The 21,284-nt window shown below is 49.0% G+C and overlaps 1 protein-coding gene across 2 annotated transcripts in view; it reads right to left on the bottom strand.

The window, feature by feature from the left end:
- Positions 1–21,284, bottom strand: part of CRAMP1 (cramped chromatin regulator 1) — a 1,243,281-nt gene that overhangs the window by 1,093,497 nt on the left and 128,500 nt on the right. The gene's annotated exons all lie outside the window — the stretch shown is intronic.

Here is a 21,284-nt window from a genome sequence, read left to right as displayed (position 1 = left end):
GGCATGTGACCTTTCTTTATTACAATCAGAACTTTGTTAAGCAAGGAAAAGACATCCCCGTAATCCTCGTGTCAATCCCACCCCCATATACCTTCACAATAGAAGTCCTCAACCTGCTGATAAGAGGGGGGGGGGGGGTCATTACACAGCTGAGTGTTCCGTCGAGTCTTAGGATGTGTGCGCCTGATCATATCACAGGGGGTGGGGAGGCCTGGATCAATAGAGGGTCCTTTGAAGGAGAGCGACCTCATACAATAAGGGGCAGTAAAGGATATCTCCCGGCTTAGGCAATGGCCTCGGACCTGTGTGGACAGTCGGACACGGGGTGAGGGGCCATCAATGGAGTGGTATTCATGCCGCGTGGACAATCCAGTGCAGAGGGGAGGTTTATCAACAGAGGGGCATTCATGGGAGGAGAGGAGGTGTTGGTCGGGCGCTGGCGTGACTCCCAAGGACAGGGTCATGCAGAAGGGTCATGCTCATGAGGGGGAGGGAGGGGGAGCCAGGGTGCGCGGAGGCTGCTTGCTGGGTCAGAGGGGCGCGCTGGCGATCGGTCGTGGACGGGGAGACCATGATATCTAAAATGGCTGCCGTGCACGTAGTACATAGGTGACCTTAGAATGGCTGCCGTGCACGTAGTACATAGGTGACAAGCTGGCGCAGATGATGTTCAGATCGCAAACTAAAATTCCACAGTCCTCCCTTTTAACATATCTCGCCAACTTGTCAGTTCGGATTTATCCCCATAAGGCCACGTATTTCTACTTCATAGAGGGGGCTCATGTGCTCATTTCGGAAGTCCAAAGTCTTTGGGCACATACAGTTAGAAACAAGGCCGAACAAGGGTGGCAGACATTGGATACCTAGGCAACACCCACATAATATTACAACAGGTATCAGCACGAAGGAGAACAACTTCCAACCCCAATTCTTCAAAGAGTCCCAAAACCAACTCCCAAGCGACCATCCTTCCTGTTCTTGGTGAACCTCTGAGGACAGTCTGTGGAGGTGTTCAATGGCTTTGTAGACTGAAGGCGAGTTGTCTGGCACGTAGGTGCAGCAGCTGGATCCGATGATGCGGCATGCTCCTCCTCGGTCGGCTAGGACCACGTCTAGGACAAGACGATTTTGAAGGGTCACGAGGCGGACCGCCTGAAGCTCCGCAGTGTTGTTGGCGAGGATGCCAGCCGTGATGTTGATCGTTGTTTCTACTGCCTGGGTCAAGTGTCGGATAGCACGGCTGTTTGCCATTGGGCCCCACAGAGGAACAAGTCCCTTTGCTGCATCCAGGAACTGTGCTCCGGTGGAGTCGGCTTGTCCAAGGTCGTCTGCACGCCTCTGCTGGTGATGGTTGGCAGGGGCTACATATGTGGGTGGAAGAACGAAGGCAATGTAACAGATACCTTTCCAGCCTCTCGGGAGCCAGGTGTAAGCTTTGGTGCCACACACAAAGTACATGTTCGGAGAAGCAACAAAGGAAGGGGGGTCAGCTGAGTCCAATGTTCTGGTGATTCGGCAGGCGCTGTGACCCACCGGCTGCGTTCCATGGCCTTCGAGACACACGAGACCTGTGACATTGATAACAGACAGGGCCACAGTTAGAGTGGCGGTAGTTTGTTTTTGCAGATGAGTGAAGGTGGTTCTGGCTGGATTGTGGAGCACCTGTACTTCGACTCGTTCTTTGGCTGGAATGTCTTTGATGAAGGGGGCGCCTGCGAGCGCAGGACACAGAGCAGCAGGGGTCTTTCCTGTTTTGTTCAGCCAGAACCCAGAGTAGAAGTGTGACACTGTCCGGCTGGAGGTGGCGTTGTCTTTGTGGCTCTCTTGCATGAGGATCAACCAGGCGAGGCAAGAGCCGTGAACTGAGAAGGGTGAAGGGATGAAGGGGATGGAGTGTCCAGTGGCATGCGGGAGCAACCCGCAGATCCAACAGTTCGTAGCATTCGCAGCAAGGTTGTGTTGGTGCAACAGTTGCACGAAGGAATTGTTCCAGAATTCCCTGCGCCTTTCTCGGAGCTGAGGCGACGGAGAGATTAGGTGATGCTCTTCCAGGGGTGTTGGCTGTGCAGTAGGTAGCAATGTCTCATGAGCCGGTGTGCTTTCCTCCAGAATCCAGAAGGAGGTCATGAGGAGGAGGCAGAAGAGGAAGACAATGAAGAGTGCGATTGTCTTTGATTTGTGCAGGTTGTCAGTCTTTGGATTTCTATACTGGGTATTTCCTGTTGCTTCCATCATCTTCATATCTGGCGCTTCCATCATCTTCTTATCTGGCGCTTCCATCACCTTCAAGGGGCTCGGTAGTGGGCAGAACCACGGACTTCGTTTAGCTTCTCTCCCGGCAACCCTTGATTGTGTTTAGGTCACCGTTCTGAGATTTAACTTAGTCCGTGGCCTACTTAGCCGAAACTCCCTCCTTTCGACGCAGGAAATACCCTTCTCTGGATGGCACAGTGGGGTCAGAGAATTTTGCAAGTTCGAGTGCCCCAGTATCGGGATAACAGTCCAATATCGGTCGGTCTTTGTTCAGGAGCTCTTCTTGGGCGCTGACGTTTTCTGTCGTGGCCAGGTTTGCAGAGACCTTCCGGCAATGATGCGCGTGCAGCCAGTGCTTCTTCCCCTCCACTCGGAGTGCCGTTCGGGTGGTGATCAGCACTTGCCAGGGGCCCGTCCACCGAGGTTCCAGACTCTTGGTTCGCTGGAAATTTCGTATCAATACGAAATCTCCCGGTTGGATGTCATGACCGGGGCCCCTGGAAGCATCGGGGATGGCCTGCTGCACCTGTTGATGAATGACAGACAACGTTTTAGTCAACTTGCACAAATAATCAGGCAGTAGGACGTCCGGGACGTCATGAATGGAGGTCGGTTTGGGAGCAGTCCAGAGATTCATCGGTCGCCCAAACACGACCTCGTAGGGGGTCAAATGGTGCTTGGTGGGAGTGGAGCGCATCGATAACAAAGCCAGTGGGAGGGCATCCGGCCAGTTAAGTCCAGTGGTGGCCACTATTTTTGCCAGTTTCAGCTTCAGCGTGGCATTATGGCGTTCCACTAGACCGGCGGATTGGGGGTGGAAGACCGCATGAAATCGTTGCTTCACCCCCAACCCCTTTAGGATTAATTGGATAACCTCAGCTATGAAGTGGGGGCCATTGTCGCTCCATAAAATTCGGCAAAGGCCATAGCGAGGGAAGAATTCCTTCAGTAGTACTTTGGCAGTAGTCATGGCAGTGTTGTCACGGGTGGGATAGGCTTCTACCCATTTGCTGAAGGCACACACAATGACTAGTACATACTTCAGGCTTTGGCATCTCTCTAGTTGGATGTAGTCCATCTGAAGGACCTCGAAGGGGTGATTGGGGGTCCCAAACCCTCCCCGGGGCACTACAGTCCCTTTCCCGGGGTTGTGTTGCAGACAGATAAGGCACTGCTGAACTAGGCGTCTGGCTGAGTCAGGGATTTTGTCGTTATGCCAGACTTTGGAAATGAGTTCGATCATGGGTGCAGATCCTATGTGTGCGGGGGAGTGAGCCATTGTCAGTATGGGGATCAGATATGAGTCGGGCAGCAACCATTTGCTTGCATCCTTCGTTCGCCAGTAGCCCTCCTCATCCTTCAAACCCACCCTTGCCCACTTAGTCAGCTCGTGAGGGGTGCTGGCCGACTGTATGTCTCTGATCATTATCCTTGTGTCACTCCATGTTTCTGCTTGTGACCTGGTCACGTACATGCGTGTCACCATCCTATTCTCAGCTGTGGTTCGTGCAGTGATGTCGGCCAATGCATTCCCTTGTCCGACCAAGTCTGTCACCCTTTTGTGTGCCTGACATTTTATCACCGCTAATCGTTTAGGGAGGAGAACTGCTTCAATCAAAGCGGAGACTAGATCTCCGTGGAGGATCGGGGTGCCGTGGGACGTCAGGAATCCCCTCTCCCTCCACAGGAGCCCAAAATGGTGGACCACTCCGAAGGCATACTGGCTGTCCGTATATACGTTCGTGGTGGTCCCTGCGGCTATGATGCATGCTCGGGTGAGGGCTATCAGCTCTGCTGCCTGGGCCGATCGTTGTGTGATGCAGGCTGTCTCAACTACTGTTCGGGCTGTTGTTACTGCATAGGCAGCTGAAGTGGTGCCATCTGGGAGTTTGATGCATGAGCCGTCTACCCATAGCTCTCCATCGGGGTCAGTAAAAGCAGTGTCTCGGAGGTCAACCCTACTCCTAGTTTGTTCGTCCGTGAGGGCCACACAGTCGTGGATGGGAGGAATGTCGGGGTCATTTTCAGGCAGGGGTAACAATGTGGCAGGATTCAAAGTCGTGCATCTCTTTAGTGTGATGTGGGGTGCAAGCAGAGTCAACTCGTACCCTGTCAGTCGTGCGCTAGTCAGGTGTTGGGTCTTGGTCTGGTTCAAGAGGGTGTCGACTGCATGGGGTACTAGCACTGTGAGGGAGTTGGAAAGTACAATTCCCTCGCTCTGACGGATAGAGACAGCAGCGGCGGCTACTGCTCGAAGGCAGGCAGGCAAAGCTCTGGCTACAGGATCAAGAGTGGCGGAGAAGTAGGCACAAGGGCGCTGCTTAGGACCAATTGATTGAGTTAGGACAGACAATGCACATCCCTCCCTTTCGTGGGTGAAGAGGGAGAAGGGTTTGGAGTAATCCGGGGTTCCTAGGACAGGCGCTGAGCAGAGTGCATCCCGTAATTCCTTAAAGGAGGCTTGACACTCAGTGGTCCAAGGAAGCGGGGAGGGGACATCTTTGGTCAGCAGGGCAAGTAATGGTTTCACAATGAGGCTGTAATTAGGCAACCACTGTCTGCAAAAAGATGTTAGGCCAACCAAAGAGCGGATCTGCTTTTGTGTTTTCGGGATGGGGGTGTCTAGGATGGTTTGGATTCGGTCGGGTGTAAGTTTCCTCCCTTCTTTGGACAGAAGATGGCCTAGGTAAGTCACCTGTGGCTGACAGAACTGTAACTTCTTTTTGGAGACTTTATGGCCATTTTCTGCAAGAAAGTGTAGGAGTTGGACGGTGGCTGTCGTTGCAAGCAGGGTGGTATCGGCCGCCAGAAGGATATCGTCAACATATTGGATCAACACCACTCCATCTGGCAGCTGGAAGGCATCTAGCTGCCTTTTGAGGGCCTGGCTGTAAATGCTGGGACTTTCAGTGTACCCCTGGGGAGCTCTACAAAATCGGTACGAGCGGGATTTTAAAGTGAAGCCGAAGAGATAACGGCTGTCTGGGTGAATGGGGATTGAGAAAAATGCGTTCTTAAGGTCAATAACAGTGAAGGTGGTGGCAGTGGACGGGATGAGGGTCAGAATGGTGGTGATATCAGAGACTACAGGATATTGGGGTACAACCACTTTGTTAATCTCTCGTAAGTCGATGATGAAGCGGTACGCTTTCTCATCCTTCACCTTGCTTCTTAACAATCGGTAGGATTGGGCTGTTGCAGACGTTGCTAACCACCTCTTCAACCACTCCTGCATCTACCAGAGACTGAATGATCGCTACCAGTGCCTTCTCACCCTCTGGCGATATCCGATATTGCGGGAGTTTCGGGAGCATAGCGTCCTGTCCTACAGTTATGTGAATAGGATCAATCATCATTCGCCCCACATCAGAGTCATTTTTGGCCCACAGGTACGGAGGCAGGGTGTCGAGCAGGGACAGGTCAGCGTCAGTTATGGAGCACATGTGTCGTGGGGGACGGGATCTGGGCATGTCTGGGTTGTCGTACAGGATGACTCGTATTCCATCTGGGGAACACCTAATGGTAGCTCGAAAATGTTTCAGTAAGTCAATGCCTATAATGGCGTCAGGGGAGTTGGAGGAGAGTAGAAATGTCGCGTCAGTGGTGTTGTTTTCTAGGTCAAAGGTAATAGGTACGGACAGGGGGTTAGTGGAGGGCGTTCCATCGAAACCTATCGACGTTATGTGTGAGCCAGACAAGGGTGCCCTTGGAATCAGTCGTTTTGATAACACACTACGTGTCGCCCCAGTGTCTACCAAGAATGGAGACTCTGTACCCAGGACCTTAGCGGTGACATAAGGACCTTGCTGGTCAACACAGAGCTCGACTGGATCCCTCCCTTGCCCCTGGCAGTCCTATGCAAAGTCGCGGGCATTTTCACCTTCAGACAGCTGATATTGGTTCTGTCGGGGATGGTCAAATGTGTTCAGTCTCCCTGATCTGTCATTGCTGGTGTCGTTGGTGCTCCCTCGTCCTTGTACTCTATTTCTCGGACCACCTGCCACGTCCCTGGAGTCTCTATTTCTATTCCTTTCTAGCAAGACCGGACACTGGGATTTCCAATGGCCGAACCCTTTGCAGAAGGCGCATTGGTCATTGCTAATGTCTCTACGTCCAGTGTGGGATGTTGGGGTGTGATCTTTAGGAGGTAGATCTCTGGGGGTGGTTGATTGGTAGTTCCCCCTTTGGTGTTCCCGTCCTACCGCTATACCCTGTATCTGGGCTATCATTACCCTTTCCTTTAAATCTTTCTTCTTTTTCTCGGACGCCCTATCATTCTCATTCTTTTGGTGCTCGTAATACTGAGCCATCTGAAGGATAGCTGCGGGCTTGGAGGCCCCCCAACTACTTTCACTCGTCTGCAGTTTTTGGGAGACCTCTTGTGTTAGTCCCTTTACATAATTTTGCACAAACAGGTGCTGTCCGGTTGCGGTGGTCATGTCTTGGCCACTGTAGTCGGAGAACACTGTCTCGAATCGGGAGAAGTATTCTGACACATCTTCCTGGGGTTTCTGTCGACAGGCCGTGACTATCGACCAGTCTACTTTTCTTTCCGGGACCAGTGTTTTTAACTTCTGGACCAGTTTGTCTGGGAGTTCCAGTATGTCTTTCACTGGTTTACTCCCCGGCTCTCGCTGCCTATCTAGTTTACCGAGTTGGTCCCAGGTATGTCCAAACAGATCCGTGTGGTCAGCCTTCCGGATTTGCTTCCACACATCAGCTGGCAGGCATAACCCAAAGAACAAGTCAATGTCCGCTAAAGTCATTATTGTCGAACCCAAGGCTGTGCCTAATTCGGTATAAAATGCCGTCGGGTTCTTTCTTAAATCGGGCAGGGTTTGTTTGAATGTTAGGATATCCTGTCGGTCCCATGGTTGGTAAACCCAATTGTACACAACCCTCCCTTTTGCATTTTCATTATTAATATCATCGCTCGTTCCCTGGCCCCGTGGCGGGATCCAGTAAGGAGCCGCTTCTCTGATAGGCATCATAGTATTGACTACTTCTACCGAGGTTGTTTCAGGGACCGTAACCTTGGCTTCTGGTTTCTGTTCCGTGAGGTGGCGGAAGACCTCAAGCATCTGCATGAAGAGCTCCGTCGTCTCACATTCAGTCCCATCTCCAACATCAACCTTCCTATACAGCGTTGTCAGTTTAGCGGGACCCTTACTTTGATACCTATCTTCATATGCGTTCAGGGTGTAGTAGCTGAATCGCAAGACGAAATGCCGTCTGTGGCTGTCGGCATGTGAATTGTATATACTCATTGTATAATCTTCGCTCTCCCTTCGTTCTACTAATGTCTTTGCTATTTTGTCGATCCCATCCCGTTCATCTTTGCTCAACCTGTTTAGTCTGGCTGGGGATTGTCTGCTAGCCTCGGGATCGCCTGACGAAGTTGTTAATGTGGCTGGTGCGGAGGCCGTGAGGGCCGGTGCACTAGCACTAGGGTCACTTTCGCTCACGCTCGGGGCTGGCAGGTTTTGTTGGCTGGGAGCATATGGAGGGGGCATGTAGATGATTGGGGGACCTAACAGTAACTCATCGTTTGCCCGGTGTTTGGAGGGCAGTTCAGGGTAGAGCGCAGAGGGGGTCCTAACAGGACATTGGCCTGTTGACCCTGATTCTTGGTTTCGTGTAGCTTCTTTTCTTTCTTTTATTTCCTCTTCTAGTTGCTTCGCGGCTAGGTGGGCTGCCTTTCGTAATTCTTTTCCTATTTTTGCTTCTTCTCTTTTCTTACGTTGTTCCGTTTCTTTGCGCCACATGCCGATACTGTCGAGCATAGTGGGCGTGGTCTTATTCTTCTGGAGCGCTATTTCTAATGTTTTTATTTTATTTTCATTAAAGGAACCTATCAGTGGCCACTGACTTTCAGGGTTCTTTTTCGTATATTTATGCCATAGTTTAGTGTAAGCTATAGCGACTAGTCCATACTTAGTGAACATGTCCTTATTAGGGGTGCCCTCCAGTGGGGCTGGATGGTTCATCTCTAATAAGCGGTCCGGGCTAAACAGGCTACCAACCAGTGGGGAGAAGACAGGCATGACGGATTACAACGGGGACAAAAGTCTGCACTACCTATCTTATCACGGCGGGCAAAGACTAGGCAGAATATTTCTATTCTCCGTTGTTTGCCAGCGGTGAATACCTCAAACGAACCAATACCGAATAATCGGTCAATCAAAACAATTCAGTGGGGAGAATAAGTGGGCACGAAAAGTTATCGTTACCTACTCTTTCTCTCCCTGCAAAGAGAGACCTTGTTCTTCCCTGTTTGCAGAAAAAGAATCTCCAGACAATAATCCACGAACGACAGTTCGGGAAACAGTGGGGGAGGAAGATAGGCACGACGGATTACAACGGGGACAAAAGTCTGCGTTACCTATCCTTCACTGTTTGCAAAGAGAGAGCCTGTTGTTTTTCTCCGTTTGCAGACAGCGAATCTCCAGAGGTTTCAACAAAGCGTAATACTAGTATTATCCAAACAAAACAATTTTCCTCAATTCGTCGTGTTTACACGACCTTACCCGGACCGCATGGACGGTTTCCTGTCCTCTGGATCCAGCGCCCGATCGTCCTCTCTCCTTCGTGATGTTCGCGGCACTCCTGATGGTTCCCAGTCAGGACCGTAGATCACTCGAGAGAGGTCTGTTCAGAACTAGTGAAGGTCGGATGATCGGCTGTCAGACGAGGGTCTATCGGACACGAGCTCTTCCCGATCGTTGCAGTCGTTCACTCTGTCATCGGGACCTCTCCCACTGGATCCACGCGTCGCTGATGGGCCCCACGCTTTGGGACGCCAATTGTGGAAAAAGGTAGGGCTAGGACCTTTCTCAAGACTTGCCCGGCGCTAACCGCCCTTGTACCATTCAAATTACCAAGCAATGAGGCAGGCGCCGGAGACCAGAAGGCAGGAAACAGAAGTTTATTCCGACGGAGCAGAACACATCAGATCAGACAACAAGGTATCGTCTCGAGGTGCTCTAACAGCCTCTCAGAGGCCTGGCCTCTTATACACTGGTTTATGGCATGTGACCTTTCTTTATTACAATCAGAACTTTGTTAAGCAAGGAAAAGACATCCCCGTAATCCTCGTGTCAATCCCACCCCCATATACCTTCACAATAGAAGTCCTCAACCTGCTGATAAGAGGGGGGGGGGGTCATTACACAGCTGAGTGTTCCGTCGAGTCTTAGGATGTGTGCGCCTGATCATATCACAGGGGGTGGGGAGGCCTGGATCAATAGAGGGTCCTTTGAAGGAGAGCGACCTCATACAATAAGGGGCAGTAAAGGATATCTCCCGGCTTAGGCAATGGCCTCGGACCTGTGTGGACAGTCGGACACGGGGTGAGGGGCCATCAATGGAGTGGTATTCATGCCGCGTGGACAATCCAGTGCAGAGGGGAGGTTTATCAACAGAGGGGCATTCATGGGAGGAGAGGAGGTGTTGGTCGGGCGCTGGCGTGACTCCCAAGGACAGGGTCATGCAGAAGGGTCATGCTCATGAGGGGGAGGGAGGGGGAGCCAGGGTGCGCGGAGGCTGCTTGCTGGGTCAGAGGGGCGCGCTGGCGATCGGTCGTGGACGGGGAGACCATGATATCTAAAATGGTTGCCGTGCACGTAGTACATAGGTGACCTTAGAATGGCTGCCGTGCACGTAGTACATAGGTGACAAGCTGGCGCAGATGATGTTCAGATCGCAAACTAAAATTCCACATGGCGTCGGGGCTTTTCCTTCGAGGGTGGCGTGCGCTACCCTCTGGCTCTTCCTTACACGAAGGGTCTTCGAGGCGAAGGCGGAGCAGGCGTTGCAGTCCTCGCTCCTGTGGTCTACCGGTAGGCAAAGGTTGCAAACCGGATGCTGGTCTTTCTTCGCGTACTTGTGTCGGCAGTTAGGGCAGAACTTGAACGGCGTGTTGTCCATCCTAGAGGTTCAGGCCTCCCTGACCGCGTGGACCTCGACGATCGTCGAAGTTCTCGAAGATTTCTCCTTCCTTTCGCTCGTCAATGGTCGGCGAAGCCTTCTGTAGTCTTCTTCTTCCAATATCTTCTCCAACTTCAATCTTTTCTAAAAAAAGAATCTGAAGATGGCGCCCAAGTGTGGGAGCTTCCGCAGGAAGCATGTCGACGTCACCGGAAATGCACCCGAGGAGGTGTGACGCCGACGCCCACAAGGGCTACAAAAAAAAAAAAAAAAAACAAAGAAAAGACTACGAATCCGGACCCAACCACAAGACCGCGGAATATGCACAGCATAGTGAATCCAGAAAGATTCACGCTGCAAAACTTCAGCTTCTCCAGAGCACACTCCCCCTGCCAAACAAGCCTATGACTAGCCACTGGACAAAAACTACAACAGCATTGTCCATTAAAGACAAGCTTCAAAGCCAGAATACCTCTTCTTTGACAACTTGCATACTCCCAAGAAGGAGCGCTAGAACAAACCAGGGGAGGCTCAGGCACCAGCCACTAAAGAGGATATTTGAGTCCTTCTCCAAGAATTTTGAAAAGACCCGATTTCCATGGGGCAATATCTCGCCTCTAAAATCTCAGAATTTTATCCCTCTCTCTTAAAGGAATTAACTCCAGCTGGACCAATAGGAGAGCAGTCTGGCTCAACAAGCACATGAAAAAAAAAAAGAACATGCTCTTCAAATCAAAGCCCTGAGCATCGACAAGCATCCACGAGTGCCAAAACTGACCATCTCGAAAATGGGGCTTAGTGTAACAATAAACGCATAATGGGTGGATATTAACAAGGAAATTACAAATCAACAGCTGGAGGCCCATGTCCATTCGCCCACTGCTGCAACACCCTTCCGATCAGCCAATCCACATTGAGTCAGTTGGCTTAGACACCTCATTTAAAGTCTGCAACTTACAAGTGATCTGAAAGTTCACAAACCATTCCAAGATGTCTTGGTCTTCCACATACATATGCACACGATCTTTTGAAACTTTGGCCACAACCTTGCCTGAACTGGATGTAGTCAATTATATGTGATGGAGCCGACATTCTACGTTTTATCACTCAACAGATATATTTTCCCTTTCCCGCTCTCTTTCCTGTTTCTTCTGTTTTTCCCCCGACTCTCTCAAGTGGAACTTTAAATGAGTGGGCCTGTAGGCCTAACTCCAGAGACACAGGTAACAAGCATTGGCATAGACAATAGGTGTTGCATTTGGGAACTTCAACAGAAATACTTTATCTGCAGTCCAGGACACCTGAATTTTTACTCCGTGTATGGAAATTAAATGCCTTGTCCAAAATCACACCCTACTGAGCAACATTTGAGAACTAATAGTTTCTAACCTGTCGGTGTAGTTTTGCAGCTTAAAGATCTTTCTGGATTCACTATGCTGTGTATTATTCCGCGGTCTAGTGGTTGAGTCCGGAATCGTTGTCTTTTCTTTTTTTTTTGTAGCCCAGGTGGGTGCCGACGTACCACCTTTTGGTGTCCTTCCTGGGACTTAGGCACGCTTCCTGCGGAAGCTCCCACCCTTGGGCACCATCTTCGGATACTTTTTTTGTGTTCTGTTTCCGAATCCATGGCAATGTTCAAGTAAGTTATTTACCCGCTTTGACTTTTAAGTAGTCTGTTTAAGCATTGTCCTTGTTTTTACCACCTGTTTCTCCAGCCTCATCTTTCTGGCGGAGGTGGGTGGGTTCGCTAGTGAATCCAGAAAGATCTTCAAGCTGCAAAACGACACCGACAAGTAAGAAACTATTCGTTTTGCAGCGTGAATCTTTCTGAATTCACTATGCTGTCCATTGGTCTTGTAGCAGTTTGTTACTTTTGTGGCGGCTGGGTGGAAGAGGAGCGTTGGCTGTTGAATATATGTTGAAGCACTTTCTGTCCTACTTGTGCTTCCTTGTTCATTTGTACATCCACACAGTAGTGCTTTGTGAAGGTGTGCACTGTAGCCCATGTAGACGCCAGGCATAGGTCTTGAATAGGTGTGTTAGCCAGGAAGGCTATAGTAGCTCCCTTTTTACTGGTGGAGTGGTCTCGTGGCCCTTCTGCTAGTTCCTGCCCTGCCTGCTTGTGGCAGAATTGTATGGTTTGCACGATCCATCATGCAATGGTTCCCTTAGTTACTGGTTTTCCCATGAAACTGTTTGCGAAGGACACAAAGAACTGTTTTGTTTTCCTGTGTTCCTTAGTTCTTTCTATGTAGTGCATGACTGCCCTTCTGGCGTCCAGAGTGTGCAGTGACCTTTCTGCGCTTGTTGCTGGTTTCTGAAAGAAACTTGGAATTTGAATTGTCTGGTTGATGTGGAACCCTGACACCACCTTTGGCATAAAGTGTGGGTCCGTTCTTATCACCACCCTATCATTGTGAATTTGGATGTAGGGTTCTTGTAGCGTTAGCGCTTGTAGTTCGCTCACCCTGCGCAGCTAGGTGATTGCCACTAAGAATGCATTTTTCATAGTTACAAGTTGTAGGGAGGCCTTATGAATTGGTTCAAAAGGCGCTTTCATGAGTTACATTAGGACTAAATTAATGTTCCATGCTGGTGGTGGCAACCACTTTGGCGGTGCGATTCTCTTCGCCCCTTCCAGGAATCTCTTTACTATCAGTGATGTAAAGAAGCTCTTGCCTGTTTCTCCTCTTGTGTAAGCGACTATCGCTGCCAAGTGTACTCTTAGAGAGGATGAGCTAAATTTTGCTTCGAGCAGGTGTGTGAGGTATTTAAGCACTGTTGATTCCTTTGTCATCTTTTTGTGTAGCTTTTTCTTTCTGCGCTATAGTGTGAACCTCTTCCATTTCGCCACATAGCACCTTCGTGTGGTGGGCCTTCTGGTTTCTCGTAGTACCCTTAGTGTGCTCTCCGGTAGTTTTAGATGTGCAAATTCTATGTCTTCAGGAGCCATGCTGCTAGGCTGAGGCTCTCTGGTTCTGGGTGCAGCACCTCTCCGTTTTGCATGGAGAGTAGATCTTTTCCAGAATTTGTGGGGTGTACTCTGTGTCATGTCCATGATCTAAGAGTACCATGTCTGCCTGGCCCATTGGGGGGCAACCAGTATCAGGGTCATGTTGCTGGTTCTGCACTTGCTGAGTACTTTGTGTATCAGAGGAATCGGCGGAAAAGCATAAGCAAATGTCTTCGACCAGCTTATCCATAGGGCATTCCCCAGGGACCCTGTGCAAAGTTTCGGCATTTTGCATTCTGGCTTGTTGCAAACAGGTCTATTGACGGTGTTCCCCACCTGCCGAACAGCTTCCTTGTTTCCTGTGCATTGAGCTCCCATTCGTGGGAATGCCGATGTCGGTCTGCTGAGCCAATCCGCTTCCACACTGTCCTTCCCTGGTAGGTGTATGGCTAGCAGGTCTACTTTGAGTGGAATGGCCCATCTCCATATTTCCTGTGCTAGTTTCGATAGCGGGGCTGATTGTGTTCCTCCCTGCTTGTTGATGTAGAATATCGCTATTGTGTTGTCTGTTTGGATCAACACTCTTGTCGTACAGCTTCGTCTGGAAGGCCTTTATTGCGAGGAAAACGGTCTTTAGTTCCAGGTAGTTGATGTGTTTGACCACATCCGCTGTTGTCCACAGACCCCTCACTCTGAGTTTTTTCATGTGTGCTCCCCATCCCTCCTGGGATGCGTCTGTGGTGATGGTCACCGTTGGGGTCGGTGGTGTTAGATGCCTCCCTTCTGTTATGTTCCCCTTGTTCCACCATGATATCTCTTCTTGCACTGAGTGCGTTACAGCCACTAGATCTTCCCAACGGCCTGTAGCTTGTGACCATTGGTCCTGTAGCCATTCCTGGAATGGTCTCATGTGGAGCCGTACGTTTGGCACTAGATGTATGCATGAGGCCTTCATACCCATTATTTTGCTCGCCGCCCTCACTGTCAGAGCTCTCCCCTTCTGGTAGAGGCACGTCTCTTTTAGCAGTGCCAGTGTTCTCTTTTCGCTGGGGAACACCTTGCTCTGTAAGGTGTTGATCTGTGCTCCCAGGAAGATTTTTACTTGTTCTAGTTTCACTGAGGATTTCCCCCAGTGGATGGAGAATCCAAGGGCCATTAGTGTTCATGTCACTCGCTGTGCGTGCCGTTTGCATGTCCTGTATGAACCTGCTTTTATTAGCCAATCGTCCAGGTAAGGGTAAACGTGGATCCCTTCCCTCCTTAGGTGCGCTGCGACTGCTGCGAGGGACTTCGTGAAGACCATTGGGGCGGATTTTAGTCCGAAAGCTAGGGTCATGAACTGGTAGTGATCTTTGTTGATGGTAAATCTCAGCAGATGTTTGTACCCCCCTGTTCATTGGGATGTGGAGGTAGGCATCCTTGAGGTCTATGGTGACCATGAAGTCTCCGCTTCGTATCTGAGGAAGTACCTCTTGTAGGGACATCATCTTGAATTTTTGCGTTTTTATGTATTTGTTTAGGAACCTTAGGTCCAGGATAGGTCTCATTGTTTCGTCCACCTTTGGTACCAGGAAGTAAGTTGAGTACACTCCCCTGTTCCTTTCTCTGTAAGGTACTGGTTCGAAAACCTCCTTTTGCAGGAGTTCCTTTGCTTCCTTTTGAAGTAATTCTAGCTCCTTCTTTTTAGTCTTTTGTTTGGCGGTGTTCTTTCCAACTCTATGCAGTACCCGAACGGAATGATGTTGAGTATCCATTTGTCTGTGGTTATTTTCTTCCACTCCTGGAAGGAAAGGTTTATTCTTCCTCCCATCGGTGTTACATGCTCGCTGATGTTTAGTCCTTGCAACTCCTTGTTGTTGTAGCTGTGCTCCGCCCTGGGAGTTTTTGCATGGATGTGCACCTGTTGCATGACAGAGTCACTTAGAGGTGGGTTGTTGTCCCCCTCTTCTATTCTGTCCACGTCCATTCGTCCTCCCGCTTGGAGGACTGGCCCCTTTGCTGGTATTGCCAGGGTTGCTTTTGTTGCCCTTGTTGTGTTTGGGTGTCACCCTGGTGGGACTGCTGGAATGCCTGGTGCGACGGGCCCGGCTGGTTTCCCCCTCTCCCGTTAGGTCTCCGTGACGGGGTGCCCCTCCTTGCTCCTCTGAATTGCAAGGCCCCCATGGATCTTGCAGTTTCGTTCTCTTTTTTCAGTTGGGTGAGCTTTTCATCCACTGGTGCCCCGAACAGTGTCTCTCCGTTGAACGGGGTGTTCAGAATGTTGTGTTGCACCTCTGGCTTGAAGCCCGAGATCCTGAGCCAAGCTTGTCTTCTCTCTGTGATGCCCAGCATCATTAGCCTGCTGGACTTGTCGGCTCCGTCCAAGGCAGTTTTGAGGCAAGAATTCGCGACATTCTTTCCCTCCTCCACAAGGTGTGAAGCCCTCTGTTGGTATTCTTGTGGGAGGTGCTTAAGTAACTCGCCCAGTTCGTCCAGGATTTGGTACTGGTGCCTGTTCAGCAGAGCATTGGAATTCGCCATCCGCCAGTGCATTGCGGCATTCCTCTCAATTTTTCTGCCCGTCAGGTCCATCCTTCTGCTTTCCTTGTCTGGGGGTGGCCCTGAAGTAGTTTGGCACATTGGCCCTCTTCCTTGCGGTCGAGGCAATGATGGAGTCTGCAGTGACCGATCCCTGAATGTAGGGTGTGTCCTCTGAGTAGTGCTTGTACTTCTTCTCCGTTCTGGGAGTGACAGACTTGCAAGTTGCAGACTCCTTGAAAGCCTCTCTCCCCTGTGCCTTGATGCTTTCGAGCATGGGTAGATACTGGCTCCTAGTTTGTGTTGGTAGCAGTGTTTCCAGGAGGAAATCCGCCTTAGGCTTTTCCTCGTCGAGTTTCACCCCGAAGGCTGTTGCTGCGTTTCTAATGACGGCATTGTATATTCCAATGTCATCATGCGGCGAGGGCTTTGACGGATACGTGTCAACGCTTTCCTCTGGACTCTCGGTGTCGAGGTCCTGCCACTCCAGGTCCCGAGTCTCAGAGGATGCCGAGCAGAGTGTTGTCCTCTGGTCGTCATCTGCCTCTTCCTCGTAGTAGGGGGCTTCCTCTTCTGGATCTTCCAGTGGTCTTGGGGTTTCCGACGCTCTTTCGACGTCGTATTCCTCTTCCTCAACGACCAATGGCTTTGGTTTCGACGGAATTACAAAGCTCTTCATCCTCTCGTCGAATTCTCTCTTTCGCTGCAGGATGTTCTCCATCTCGGCCTCGAGCAGTCTCTTCTTCTCCATTTGGATGGCCTGATCGGCGTCAAATGGTTCTGCCGTTCTCTTCAGTGGATACGTCGGCGCCAAGATGGGCTTCGGCGCCGAGACGGGCTTTGGGTCTTTTATCGGCGCCGAAGTGTTCTTCGGGTCCTTTTCTTTCTGCGTCGAACGTTCCCTTTCGGGGACGCTTTTCAACGACCTTGGCTGTTCGCCGGTCTTCGGCGCCTGGGAGTCCTTCTCGGAGGATCCGCTGGGCCTGGGTGCAGCCGCGTACGGAGAAGCTTTCGGCGCCGGTGCTTTCGAGGGCTTGCCTTTTGAGAGTCTGGTTCAGACTGTCGAGAGTCTTTCGGGGCTTTAGGGGCCGTTGAGTCTCCTACCTTTTTAGGAGTCTTCTTATCGGTCTCTATGACCGTGTAGTCCTCGCCTTCTCCGGCGACGTTGTCTTCCTCGTCGGTCGAGAGCCCCAGGTCTCGAAGGGACGGTGGTCGACCGGTAGGCAGAGGCAGAGGCTGCAAACCGGGTGCTGGTCCTTCTGCGCGTATTTGTGGTGGCAGTTACAGCAGAATTTAAACGGAGTGTTGTCCATGTCTTGCGTTCAGGGGGCCCCCCGATTGTGCATTCTCCGTCGGGCGGCGAAGTTCTCGAAGTTCTCCTTCTCCTTCGTCGTCTCCTTCGATGGTGTAGTCTCTAGTCGTCTTCACAATCCTCTTCGTCCAAAAACTGGCTTTTGGCTTCTTCTTTTCTCCAAAACTCTGGAGCCCTCTCGGGAACGATCCAGACCCAACGGCGGAAAAAAGAATCTGAAGATGGCTCCCAAGGGTGGGAGCATCCGCAGGAAGCGTGCCGACGTCACAGGAAGAACACCAATAGGTGGGACGTCGACACCCACCTAGGCTACAAAAAAACAAAGAAAAGACTACGATTCCGGACCCAAGCACTAGACCGCCGAATAATGCACTACATAGTGAATCCAGAAAGATTCACGCTGCAACACTGAACCTTGTTTCCTAGCTTGTACACTTAGAAGTTTTGCCCTTGAAAGCACATTCTCTTCCCATTAACAAGTTGTGTGCTGCCTGTTAGGCAGGGTAAAAAAAGAAATATGTTGTCTGAAGCTGCTGCCTAATAAAAGCCCCCCGGCAGTTGTAAGGTTACAAATTAAGCACGTGTTGTCCTTTAAAGCACATCCCCTTCATATTTACAGGGGTTGTGCCAGTCTTTCAATAGTGAAACCAATATTGAATGTAGGTTATTGTGCTTTATATTATGTAGTGGTGTTTTAAACATAGGGAAAGTGCAGTGCTTAATATGAGCTGGTGGTTTCTGGTGCGCACCTAATAATCAACAGAAATACTTTATCTGCAGTCCAGGACACCGGTATTTTTACTGCGTGTAGGGAAATTAAATGCTTTGTCTAAAATCACACCCTACTGACCAACATTTAAGAATGGAACCTGGTTTCCGAGCTCGTACAGTTGGAAGTTTTGTCCTTGAAAGCACAATCACTTCCCATTAACACAAGTTGTGTGCTGCCTGTTAGGCAAGCTAAAAAAAAAAAAAAAGAAGTATGTTGTCTGAAGCTGCTGCCTAATAAAGGTCCCGGCAGTCGTAAGGTTACAAATTACGCATTGGGAGTGCCACTAGAGCAAGAGGTTTTGCCCTTTAAAGCACACCCCCTTCATATTTACACAGGCTGTGCGCCGTGTTTCAATAGAGAAACCAATATTGAACGTAGGTTACCATGCCTTTATATTATGTAGTGGTGTTTTAAACATAGGGAAAGTGCAGTGCTTAATATGAGCTGGTGGTTTTTGGTGCTCTACAGCAGCACCTAATAATCAACAAATACTTTATCTGCAGTCCAGGACACCTATATTTTTACTGTGTGTATGGAAAATAAATGCTTTGCCCAAAATCACTCTATTGAGCAGCATTTGAGAAGAGAACGTGGTTTTCAAGCTCGTACAGTTAGAAGTTTTGTCCTTGAACGTGCCCGTTAGGCAGGGTAAAAAAAGAAGTAGGTTGTCTGAAGCGGTTGCCTAATAAAAGCCCCGGCATTTACAAGGTTACAAATTAAGCATTGGGAGTGCGACTGAAACAAGAGATTTTGTCCTTTAAAGCACATTCCCTTCATATTTACACAAGTTGCGCGCTGCCTGTTAGACAGGCTAAACAAGCGCGGTCGCGGAAGTGAAAGCGACCACGCTGGGTTAACGAGTAACATGATCCAGGAATGCAGCTGGATCCAGCGCGGTGCTGCTCGCTCCAGAGACCCAAAGGCCATGGGAGTGAACATTTATAGAAAAGGGGGGACATGCACCCGCCTTTGGCCATTTATGTGCTTTCATTTTTTAAAGCCACACGCAAAGGCCAATAAAATGTGACAACCACACGCAGGAGCATTAAGAAAGTCTGGAGTGTTTTCAAGAGGCCCTATCCTAGGGCACCGCATGTGCGCTACGCTAGGCTCGACCTAAAAAGGACCTGTTCAATCCAAATGATCACTACATGGTATGCTGCCACCACTGTGCTTGTGCTGCTTAACGCCTGGTAATGGCAGCAGCCTTTCACCACTTAGAAGGCAGTGCTTTGAATGCCACTCCTGGTCCAACAAAGGCTGTTATCAGTGAGACAGGTCTATGTCATGGTGCACACGCATGATCAGTGTTTACCCAAAACAACAAAAATCAGCATTAGGGATACATGCAATATTACAGTTGAGCCACTCAGAGCAGGGGTGCAGGCCTATCACCTTGTGAGGGACTTTACCATCCCAACAGACGCCCCTGCCAGACCTAAAAAACCTGAACCAACTCCTAACCAAGAGAGGTTGCCTGTAAAAATGTACAATGAACGCAAGTGAACGACAGAACAATAGCAGCTGTTTTTTGTGGTGCTTTAGTTTTCTTGCACTATAATGCGGAATGAGTCCACATGTCAAAAACTACAGGAGTCAAGTGGTGGAAAGTTGCACAGCCAATATATTCAAAGTTTAAAGTGAAATTTGTCAATATTGTTAAAGTGCTAGGTTGCTGCCTGGGTGGTGTCTCTTGTCATGAACGTCAATTAAACATTAAGACCTGTGATCCCAACAGATGTTGGAAGCATCCCCTGGCGCTCCACTCATATGTGGTTAGAATACTCCACGTCAGTTAATATGAATAAAAGTTCATGCTTATATTTCGTGCTGAAAAAATCTTATTTTATGATCATAAGTTCATGTTTCTTTCCATACAGTTCATTTGTACAATTCGTTGTTTTCAAATAAGAATAATCACTTATTCAGTCCAATGCATTTCGGGGTGAAAAGCCCTTCATCTGGGACATTAAACTAGAAGCAAGACAAAGAAAAATATGCTATTCAATTAACCGGACATCGTCAAAGTCATATGTAAGCATTCAACAATCGAATAAAAAGAGTGAAAGTTCGTGACAAAACCATAGTGCAACCCCGTATGTGCTTGGTGACAAAAAAACAGTCAACATCACTCACGTATTATTCTTTCAGAATGACTTAGTCGTGTCGCTATGTCAATACTGTTGAAAGGGAAAAGTTTTAGTGCCCTTGTCTATAATAAAAGCAAAACATGAATCTCTGGGCTTTTTTAAAACTGTTTAAACTTACTTAATGGACGCACAGCGTCTCTTCTAGATTCAGACAGTCCGCAAACGCATCCTCGTCTCCCGCGAAGCAGCCAGGGTTGGCGGTCAATCACGGTAGATGTTGGAAACGTCCGTGGTGAAACCTCTGTATTAGGTGACGTGATTGGTTGGAGTTCCGATCACGTGATCGGGAGTCCACCTATCAGAAGCTGTTCTCAGTTGAGAAACAAGCTGTTCTCTGGTGTAAGTTGAAAAGCATAAATAAAGTTATCGCTTGTGTTGGCGAAACGTAAACAAAGTGAAGAAGGTCATAAGTGGTGACTAGTGATAAATACAAAGACAATGAAAAAGCTAAGACAATGAAAAAGCTAAGACAATAAAAACGCCATTCAAATAATTATTTTCAACTGTTTGATGTAAAAGATTATGTGTGGAAAAAATGAATAAAAATAAACAAATGAAAAATAAATAAATAAACAGTAAATGTTCAGAACGGCCACCAGTTGACCAAACTGGAAGCAAGGCCATGGGGGCCCAAAAAATGGGCCTATGCTATTCTAACACGTTATAAGTAACACAAATTCGGTTCGGTCATTCAACCCAATTGGTTTGCTGGAATTAAATAGATAAATCCAATGATTCTCTCTTTGTAATAAAAAGCGATTATTGTCTCTACCTTCCTGTTTTTCCACTGTTTCTAGTATCACAAATTGTAATTGGGAAATATTATGATGAGCTTTAACAAAATGTGCTGCAACTGATGATTTTACATTACCAGTTCTAATGTTCGACTTGTGCTCATTCAACCTGGTTTTTATCTTCCGTTCAGTCTTGCCGACATATACCTTGCCGCACGGGCATTTCAGCATGTAGATTAAGTTAGTCCTGTCACAGGTTGCATTAACTTTTAATTTGATTTTATGGCCCTTCATTGGATGGGTGATGTGATCACCTCTGATTAAGTTATTGCAATTGCCACATTGAAGACAGGGACGAGTTCCACGATATCTTTTGGTATCGTATGTTGTGTTCTTAACCCCTTCCATGCTGATGACAGAACGGTTCCGTCATCAGCTACGGGTGAGCTGTGCTGATGACGGAACCGTTCCGTCATGACTCTGCCCGCGCAAGGCGGAGTCAGCACAGGCGGAAAATACGCCCCGCACGGAAGGGGTTAAGCAGTTCACCCAGGTTTTTGTTTCTTGAGAAAGAAAAAGTAGGAGGATTGTCAAAAGAATGTTTAAAGTCTGGTTCTGCCTTTAAAATGTTCCAGTGTTTTTTAATCACTTTCTTGAAGTTCATACT

The sequence above is a fragment of the Lissotriton vulgaris genome, chromosome 10 (assembly GCF_964263255.1).
Source record: "Lissotriton vulgaris chromosome 10, aLisVul1.2, whole genome shotgun sequence".
Classification (NCBI taxonomy): Eukaryota; Metazoa; Chordata; class Amphibia; order Caudata; family Salamandridae; genus Lissotriton; species Lissotriton vulgaris.
Note: the sequence above shows the minus strand (reverse complement) of the source record. Positions and strands in the feature narration are given on the sequence as shown.